General features: G+C 38.3%; 1 long non-coding RNA gene across 1 annotated transcript in view; it reads left to right on the forward strand.

The window, feature by feature from the left end:
• The window catches only part of LOC123391943, a 73,075-nt gene that overhangs the window by 25,773 nt on the left and 37,051 nt on the right, over positions 1-10,251 (forward strand). Inside the window, exon 2 of the long non-coding RNA XR_006606631.1 lies at positions 9,780-9,861. This is a non-coding gene — a long non-coding RNA (uncharacterized LOC123391943). The remainder of the gene's footprint in view (positions 1-9,779; positions 9,862-10,251) is intronic.

The raw sequence follows: 10,251 nt of genomic DNA on the forward strand, positions 1-10,251 counted from the left end.
TGAACCAAGGATATTAACAATAGGTTCAAAGAAAAAGAAACGTAAATGTCTTTAACATTCAACAAAATGCTCAGCATTACTCATAATGAAAGAAATATAAATTTTAAAAAATGAGATTTCATGTTTCACTTAACAGATTCATTAAGATAAAAAGCTTGATAACACCAGAGAAACAGACACACATGTGCTATTGCTTAGAATATAAATTGGTGTAGCTTTTGGCAACAGAAATAAAAATTTGTAGCATACATATGCCAGTCTCTGTGTATAAATTCATTCAATAGTCATGTCCACATATGTGCAGTAACTTTTGAATAGAACACCTAGAAATAACCAAAAACACCCATTGGTAGAAGGCCTAATAAGTAAACTCAGGGGTAGCTTACTATAAAAAATATTGTCTTCTGTCTATAAGTCATGGTAAAAAATAATGTATTTGCTCAAGTTAAAAAAAATCAGCATTCGCACAGTTTATGCAGATGATTTGTTCTAAATTTTTCAGTAGTGTGTGTGTGTGTGTGTGTGTGTGTGTGTACACATTGGAAAAGAAGGGTGTACATATTGACCTCAGCCTAGGAAAGTGTCATATGGAGATGAAGAGCTAGATATGCATGGTCTTACAATCACATACTCTAGGAAGTAGTAACCAAGATGAAGGATTTAGAAAATTATAGTTACAAGAAGAGAGGCCTGGGAGCAGAAGACCAGCAAGATGGGGAGGAGTAATCATATCCTGGAGGTCAGTAAGTTAGGAAATCAGTGTCTCCTGGAAGTTCGTGGTTCTAGCAACCAGAGAATCCTAGATGTACCTAATTCTGGAGCAAAAGCTGTTTGTTTTCTGCGGAATCAACAGACAGCAGATACCATGCTAGGGCACTGGGGCAGGCGTCTGGGGAACTATAAGAAAGAATAAGAATTAGTGGGGCGCCTGGGTGGCTCAGTGGGTTAAGCCGCTGCCTTCGGCTCAGGTCGTGGTCTCGGGGTCCTGAGATCGAGTCCCGCATCAGGCTCTCTCTGGGAGCCTGCTTCCTCCTCTCTCTCTCTCTGCCCACTTGTGATTTCTCTCTGTCAAATAAATAATAAAAAATCTTAAAAAAAAAAAAAGAATTAGTCTCTATAGTCTAGCAGAAAAAAATTAAACATATTAAATTAAATAAAAATTAAGTAGCAGAATACTATACAATAGTATTTGTGTATTCACTGAATTCAAGCATCTTGTAATAATCTATTTCCTGGAATCTAAATTTGTCATAAAGTTCTAGGTAGTAGTTTACACATAATACTCTCTGATTTGATCTTCTCAACTAAATTTTAAGGGAGTCTTAATACTCCTATATTATAGGTGAGATTCATAGAGGTAAAGCTCTTCTTTTTAAAGACCTTAGAAAGTGGTCTCAGGATCTGGGAGGAACCATGGGGAAGAGTGAGAAACATGGGTGCAGAAGACTAAGGAAAGATTGAATCCAGTTATGGGAGACCAATTTTTAGATACCTCAACCAGTCTACAAGATCATCTTGCCTCAAACATGCTCCTTTTCTGTATCCTCTATCTTCATAAATATTTTTTAGCACTTCCTGTGAGTTCAGATCATCATTCTAGGATATGGGGTTATAGTGAACTGGATAGACATGTTTGTTTTCTCTCTTTTGAATGGAGCATTCTAGAAAGGAAGCTAGAGAATGAGGATGTAACAAATAAGAGAGTAACATTCTGGAAGAAGAGATAGAGAATAAGAGTAATATATACAGAAGCAAGATTTTGATAAGTATTATAAAAAAAGAGTGAAGCAAGACAAGAGGACAGAGAGTAGTGGTAGGGAGGAGGAGTGGGAAAAGTGTTTTTTTTTTTCATATGGTTGGATGAAGACTTTCTGAGGGGAGTCATTTGAAGACAGAGCTGAATAAATGAGAGAGAATCATAGGAAAATCTGAGAGAAAAGCTCAAGGGCAAAAGTGGTGGGATGGTCATGAGCTTTCCTTGTTGAGGGAGCAGCAAGGGCTTCAGCATGGCTAGGCTGAGGTGGGCAGGAGAGAATGTACAAGAAAATGAGCTCAGAGTGGTAGGCAGAGCCAGGTCACGTAGAGCATTGTAGGGCATGACGAGGAGCTTGGATTGCATCCAGCTCAGAAAGTTTTGTGGAGGAAGATTTTTTTAAATTAACATATAATGTATTATTTGCTTTAGGGGTACAGGTCTGTGAATCATTGGTCTTACACAGTTCACAGCACTCACCATAGCACATACTCTCCCCAATGTCCATAACCCAGCCACTCTATCCCTTCCCCCCAACCCCCAGCAAATCTCAGTTTGTTTCCTGAGATTAAGAGTCCATATAGTTTGTCTCCTTGTTTCCTGAGATTAAGAGCCCATATAGTTTGTCTCCTTCCCTGGTCTCATCTTGTTTCATTTTTTTCCCTCCCTCCTACCCATAACCCACTGCCCTGCCTCTCAAATCCCTCATATCAGAGACATCATATGATAATTGTATTTCTCTGATTGACTTATTTTCCGTAGCATAATACCCATTAGTTCCATCCATGTTGTTGCAAATGGCAAAAATTTCGTATTTTTGATGGCTGCATAGTATTCTATTGTGTATATATACCACATCTTCTTTTTCCATTTATCTGTTGATGGACATCTAGGTTATTTCTATAGTTCAGCTATTGTGGATACTGCTGCTATAAACATTTGGGTGCACATGCACTTTCGGATCACTACATTTGTATCTTTAGGGTAAATACCCAGTAGTGCAATTTCTAGGTCATAGTGTAACTCTATTTTCAAATTCTTGAAGAAACTCCATACTGTTTTCCAGAGTGGGGCACCAGCATGCATTCCCACCAACAGTGTAGGAGGGTTCCCCTTGCTCTACATCCTTGCCAACATCTTTTATTTCCTGACTTGTTAATTTTAGCCATTCTGACTGGTGTGAGGTATTATCTCACTGTGGTTTTGACTTGTACTTCCCTGATGCCGAGTGATGTGGAGCACTTTTTCATGTGCCTGTTGGCCATCTGGATGTCTTCTTTGCAGAAATGTCTCCTCATGTCTTCTGCCCATTTCTTGATTGGATTATTCATTCTTTGGGTGCTAAGTTTGCTAAGTTGATAATAGATTTTTGGATACTAGCCTTTTATCTGATGTGTCATTTGCAAGTATCTTTTCCCATTCTGTCAGTTGTCTTTTGGTTTTGTTGACTATTCCTTTGCTGTGCAAAAGCCTTTGATCTTGATGAAGTCCCAGTAGTTCATTTTTGCCCTTGCTTCTCTTGCTTTTACCAGTGTTTCTAGGAAGAAGTTGCTGCAGCTGAGTTTGATGAGGTTGCTGTTTGTGTTCTCCTCAAGGATTCTGATGGATTCCAGTTTCACATTGAGGTTTTTCATCCATTTTGAGTCTATTTTTGTGTATGGTGTAAAGAAATGGTCCAGTTTCATCCTTCTTTATGTGGCTGTCCAATTTTCCCAACACCATTTGTTGAAATGACTGTCTTTTTTTCCATTAGATATTCTTTCCTGCTTTGTCGAAGATTAGTTGACTATAAACTTGAGGGTTCATTTCTGGCCTCTCTATTCTGTTCCATTGATATATGTGTTGTTTTTGTGCCAGTACCATACTGTCTTGATGATGACAGCTTTATAATAGAGCTTGAAGTCTGAAACTGTGTTGCTGCCAACTTTGGTTTTCTTTTTCTAAACTTCTCTGGCTATTTGGGGTCTTTGCTGATTCCATATAAATTTTAGGATTACTTATTCCAATTCTTTGGGTGGGGGAAAAGGATGGTATTTTGATAGGGATTGCATTAAATGTGTAGATTGCTTTAGGTAGCATAGACATTTTCACCAAATTTGTTCTTCCAATCCATGAGATGGAATATTATTCCATTTCTTTTAGTCTTCCTCAATTTCTTTAATGAGTACTTTATAGTTTCCTGAGTACAGATTCTTTGCCTCTTTGGTTAGGTTTATTCCTAGGTATCTTATGGTTTTGGGTGGAATTGTGAACGGGATGAACTCCTTAATTTCTCTTTCTTCTGTCTTGCTGTTGGTGTATAGAAATGCAACAGATTTCTGTGCATTGATTTTATATTCTAACACTTTACTGAATTCCTGCATGAGTTCTAGCAGTTTTGGAGTACAGTCTTTTGGGTTTTCCAAAATAAAGTATCATATCATCTGCAAAGAGTGAGTTCGATTTCTTTTTTGCCAGTTTGAAAGTCTTTAATTTGTTTTTGTTGTCTGATGGCTGAAGCTAAGACTTCTACTACTATGTTGAGTAGCTTTGGTAATAGTGGACATCCCTGCTGTGCTCCTGACCTTAGGGGGAAAGCTCTCAGTTTTTCCCCCATCGGGAATGATATTTGCTGTGGGTTTTTCATAGATGGGTTTTTTTGAGGTATTGAGGTTCGTACCCTCTATCCCTACACTTTGAAGAGTTTTGATCAAGAAAAGATGCTGTACTTTGTCAAATGCTTTTTCAGCATCTATTGAGAATATCATATGGTTCTTGTTCTTTGTTTTATTAATTAATTATTAAATCACATTGATTGATTTGCAGATTTGAACCAGCCTTGGTTCTTCTTCTATATCACTAATTCTCTATCCTGCCTCATTTATCCTAGCAGTAAGAGCCTCTATTTTTTTATTGTACCTCACTGATAGCTTTTTTAATTTCAACTTGGTTGGATTTTAGTTCTTTTATTTCTCCAGAAAGGGATTTTATTTCTCAAGAAGGGGATTCTCTAGTATCTTCCATGCTTTTTTCAAGCCCAGCTAACCCATACATACAAAAATAAAGGTAAACACAATGAAGGGATGGAATATGAGACTAAATATGAAAATTTAAAAAAATTCTAAAAAATGAATTGATAAGAAAGGATTTTATTTCTCCAGAAAGGGATTCTCTAATATCTTCCATGCTTTTCTGAGCTCAGCTAGCACCTTGATAATCATCATTCTGAACTCTAGTTCTGACATATTACTAATGTCCGTATTGATGGTGCCTCGCTGTTGGCACTGCCTCTTGTTCTTTTCTTTTTTAAGTGAGTTTTTCCACCTTATCATTTTATCCAGATAAGAATAGATCAGTGAGAGTACAAAATGCTAAAGGGGTAACAATGACTCCAGAAAAATATGCACTAACCAAATTAAAAAAAAAAAAAACTGGGGAGAGAAGAAAGGAGGAAAAAGAAAAAATATATATATATAAAATTAAAAATATATATATATACACATATATATGATTTGTATGATGAATAGAACAGAGTCACACATTTGATTTTGGGTGTATTTTGATCTACTAGAAGAAAGTGTCTCCCAAAATTTTACAGAAAGAAAAACATATACATAGAAAAATAAGAGTAAACATAATGAAGGATGGAATATCACTGTAAAGATGAAAATTTAAAAAGATTCTAAAAAAGGAATTGATAAGATATGAACCTGGTTGAAAAAAAAAAGAGGAAAGAATGTGATCAAGTTGGAGACTAGAACAAAGTGATGTGCTAGATTTAGGGTATATTTTGATCTATTAGTAGAAACTGTATCCCAAAGTTTTAAAGAAAAAAACCTATAGTATACAGAAAAAAAAAAACAAACCAACAACCTAAGTACAATGAAAGCATAAAATCTGACTATAACAATAAAAATTTAAAAAGATTTTTAAAAAGGTATTGATAAGATAAAATAGTTAATAAATGACAAAATTGGAAAGAAGAAAAATTTTTAAAAAATGAATAAGGTAAAATAAAATTTAAAAAGTTTAACTTTGGGGCGCCTGGGTGGCTCAGTGGGTTAAGCCGCTGCCTTCGGCTCAGGTCATGATCTCAGGGTCCTGGGATCGAGTCCCGCATCCGGCTCTCTGCTCAGCGGGGAGCCTGCTTCCTCCTCTCTCTCTCTCTGCCTGCCTCTCTGCCTACTTGTGATCTCTCTCTGTCAAATATATAAATAAAATATTAAAAAAAAAAAGTTTAACTTTGAAAGACCAAAGGATCATGGGGAAAAAGCCATGAACTATGTGTTGCCTTTACCTAGCTCTGGAATTCTGTAGTTCTCATTGATTGGTGAACATGGTCTTTGCTGGATATTCTTGCTGATTTACCTGGAGAGGGTCCTGTTGCAGTGAGTTTCAAATGTCTTTGCCTGAGGCGGAATTGCACTACCCTTGCCAGGGACTGGACTAAGTAATCTGTTCAGGTTCATTGTCAGAGCTTTTGTTCCCTGAACACTTTCAGTACTGCTTTGGAGGATGGGAATGACAATGGCGGCCTTCTGATCTCCTGGAGGAGCTGAGAGCTGGGGCTCCACTCCTCAGTGCACCCTCAGAGAAAGCAGTCAATCCCTCCCTTGGCCCTGGTCTCTGGCTGTGCTCTGTGTTCATCCAGCCTGTGACCAGGCATTTCTATCTCTGGTGCACAATTCCATTTGGAGTCTCCAAACCCAGCAGATTCCTGCAGCACACCCCTGTGCTGCTTCTCCTGGAGGAAAAAGGAGGGGGGTCTCCCTGGGTCTGCTGCTTTTGGGGTCCCTGCTTAAAGAGTAGTGGCCTGATTGTGCCTCGGATCATGGTTTAAGGTAACCTGAAGCTGAGAGTCCCCTCCTCGGCTCTATCTCTGCAGCTGGCTTTCCTGCTCTGATACCTGGGAGCTCTGCTGCTCTCAGACACCCGTGATCTTTTTGTGACCCCACGCATCGTGAGACCACACTGTCCCTGTGAGGGCTCCATCCCCTGTTCAGCTTCTGGAGCAACATCCCTCAGTGGAGCAGACTTCTGAAAGTTCTGATTTTATGCTCTGCTGCTCTACTGCTTGCTGGGAGCTGGCCCCGCCCCCCGCAGTCTATCTTCCTGTATATTGCCTCAGATTCACTTCTCTGCATGACCTACGTTCCAGAAAGTGATCTCTTTTCTGTTCCTAGAATTGCCACTGTTCTTCTCTTTGCTATCCTGTTGAGTGTACAGGTGTTGATAATGGTTTAATAACTATGTAGCTGAACTCCTGGGACCCAACGATATTAAGTGTCCTACTCTGCTGCCACCTTGCTCCTCCCTCACCCCTTCTCCAGAGATGGGTTTTGATTCTTGCTAAGGAAAGATAGCTCTGCAGTAGGGAGAACAGACCATATGTAAGAGTGAAAACAGAGAGCTGTTAGGAGACTATCTCAGGTGACAGGTGATGGGAGCTATGAGGAGGGCAGAGGCAGGCATTGGGAAGAAAAGTGATCAGGTATTGGAGGTGGAACCCACAGGATTGTTTAATGGATTAAATATACAGGGAAAGATGAATAATGAAAAATATGAGGTTGACTCAGATTTTTGACCTGAGCAACTAAATGGTACCAGTTAAAAAGATGGCAAAAATCAAACCATTCTACTTCTCTGCTTAAGCACTTACTGATTCCACATCACAGGCAGACTTTTTAGCATGGCCTCTAAGCCCCTCCCATAATCTGCATGATCTGCCTTTCCAGGCTTATCTCTAGCTCCCCTGTTTTTCTCTCTGTGTTCTCTAGCAACTGCCTTGTTCTCCTGCACATCATGCTGCTTCTTACATTTGTGCTTTTGCTCATGCTCACGGCTCACTACAGAATTCTTGGTCTCCTTATCATTCAGGCCTCAGTGTGGGTATCACTTCCTCCAGAAAGCAGTTTCTGACTTCCCAACTAGTATTATGCTGTGTTAACTAGCTGGAATTTAAATAAAAAATTGGGGGGAGAAAAAGGAAGAAACCAGAATGCAGAAGTCTAGACTAGTTAACTGAAACCTCAGGACCAAACATAGAAACTCTGACTTGGCCACTGGCAATCCTGAGGAACTTTGAGTACTTACGAGGTGATTTTGATTAAGATAATACTTTCTACTTCCATCAACTTCATTGTAAATGGCATGATTTCATTCTTTGTCATGGCTGAGTAACAGTTCATTGTGTGTGTATGTGTGTGTATTTATCCACAACTTATTTATCCATTCATCAGTTGATGGATGTTTGGACTCTTTCCATAATTTGTGTATTGTTGATAATGCTGCTATAAACATTAGGGTGTGTATGCCCCTTCAAATCATATTTTTGTAACCTTTGGGTAAATGCCTAGTAGTGCAATTGCTGGGTCATAGGGTAGTTCTATTTTTAACTTTCTGAGAAACCTCCAACTGTTTTCCAGAGTGGCTGCACCAGCTTGCATTCCCACCAACAGTGGGAATGGGCTCCCCTTTATCCACATCCTTGCTAACATCTGTTGTTTCCTGTGTTGTTAATTTTAGCCATTCTGATAGGTGTGAGGCGATATCTCATCATGGTTTTGATTTGTATTTCCCTAATGATGAGTAATGTTGAGCATCTTTTCATGTATTTATTGTCCATATGTATGTCTTCTTTGGAAAAATGTCTGTTCATGTCTTCTGCCCATTTCTTAAGTGGGTTATTTACTTTTGGGGGGTGTTGGGTTTGGTAAGTTCTTTACAAATTTTAGATACTAACTCTTTATCAGATATGTCATCTGTAAATATCTTCTCCCATTCTGAAAGTGCTTTTTGGTTTTGTTGATTGTTTCCTTCACTGTGCAGAAGCTTTTTATCTTGACGAAGTCCCAGTAGTTCATTTTTGTGTTTGTTTCCCTTGCCTCTAGAGATGTATCTAGTAAGAACTTGCTATATCTGAGGTCAGAGAGGTTGCTATTCATCTTCTCCTCTAGAATTTTGATGGATTATTGTCTCACATTTAGGTCTTTAACCTATTTTGAATTTGTATTTGTGTATGGTGTAAGTATATAAACCAATTTCATTCTTCTGCCTGTGTGCTGTTCAATTTTCCCAGCACCAGTTGTTGAAGAGATTGTCTTTTTTCCACTGGATATTCTTTCCTGCTTTCTTGAAGATTAGTTGACGAAATAGTTGTGGGTCCATTTCTGGTTTTTTTTTTTTTTAATTCTATTCCACTTTTCTATCTGTCTATTTTTGTTCCATTGGTCTATGTGTCTGTTTTTGTGTCTTGACAACTACAGCTTTGCGATATTGCTTGATGTCTGGAACTGTGATGCCTTCAGCTTTGCTTTTCTTTTTCAATATTGCTTTGACTATTCAGGGACTTTGTGGTTCCATACAAATTTTAGGATTGTTTGTTCTAGTTTTGTGAAAAATGCAAGTGGTATTTTGATAGGGACTATATTAAATGTGTAAATTGCTTTGGGTAGAATAGACATTTTAACAATATTTGTTCTTCCAATCCATGAGCATCCTTTAAAACATTTTTTGCCTAGAGGATAATGCCAGTACATTAGCTTCTTCCCACAGTACTCTGTTATATATTAGAATTGTGTATGAACATTTACTTAGATAACATTTTAGGGTCTTTAGTTACTGACAAATACCGTGCACTTATTTATAAAGAAGTTTCACATACAAGATGACCAGGAGGTGTGAGCAGTGGGGAGGGAAACTCCAGCATCCTCTAGAGGACATTCATATACAGTCCTCCAGGACATTCAGCTGCCAGCACAACTTATCCATGTGCTTCCTAAGTTGCTCATATCAAAATTCAACCAGGTCATATATTTCTGCTTGTGTTGCATCATTTTCCCTCTTGAATGTCTGTGGAGTTCACTTTCTACCTAAAACTTTCTTTTTGACAAGATTTGAACTTGGGCATTTGCGCTTAGATACTTCCTTAATGTGCTTTCTTTGGAGGAAGGATTAGCTCATTTATGTTTCAATTTGGGATTTAAAAGAAAATAAATAGTACTTGATAAGTCTTTCCTTCTTTTTTCTTTCTCTTCTTCCAACACAGAATACCTACCATTCATGAAACGTGTCTTAAAAGATGGAGGAAAATAAAGGCTGGATGCTGCCCTCAAGGAAACTATGATAAGGTACGGAACCTGACATGCACTCACACAGGTAGCTATGATATAAAGGCAAATGTGGAAAAAAAAAAAAAAACCCAACCCAAAATGAAAGTGGGGAGAACAAGCAAGATTTAAGGAGAATTCATAGGAGGGAGATTGGGCTTCTATTAGGTTGATAAAGGAAGCCTTCATGAAGTACGTAGTTTTTGAGTTGTCCTAATGGATAAATGAGAGGTTGCCAATTTTTTTTTCTCATATGAAATTACTACAGGTGTTTCAGAAACAAAACAAAACAAACAAACAAAACAAACAAACAAACAAAAATCAGGGAATTGTAAAGAAAGGAAGAAAGTGAGGGGTACCTGTGTGACTCACTTTTTTGAGCATCTGACTCTTGGTTTTGACTCTGGTCTT

This window comes from Mustela putorius, unplaced genomic scaffold (assembly GCF_011764305.1).
Source record: "Mustela putorius furo isolate JIRA1106 unplaced genomic scaffold, ASM1176430v1.1 tig00000407_pilon_pilon_pilon, whole genome shotgun sequence".
In the NCBI taxonomy this organism is placed as follows: domain Eukaryota; kingdom Metazoa; phylum Chordata; class Mammalia; order Carnivora; family Mustelidae; genus Mustela; species Mustela putorius.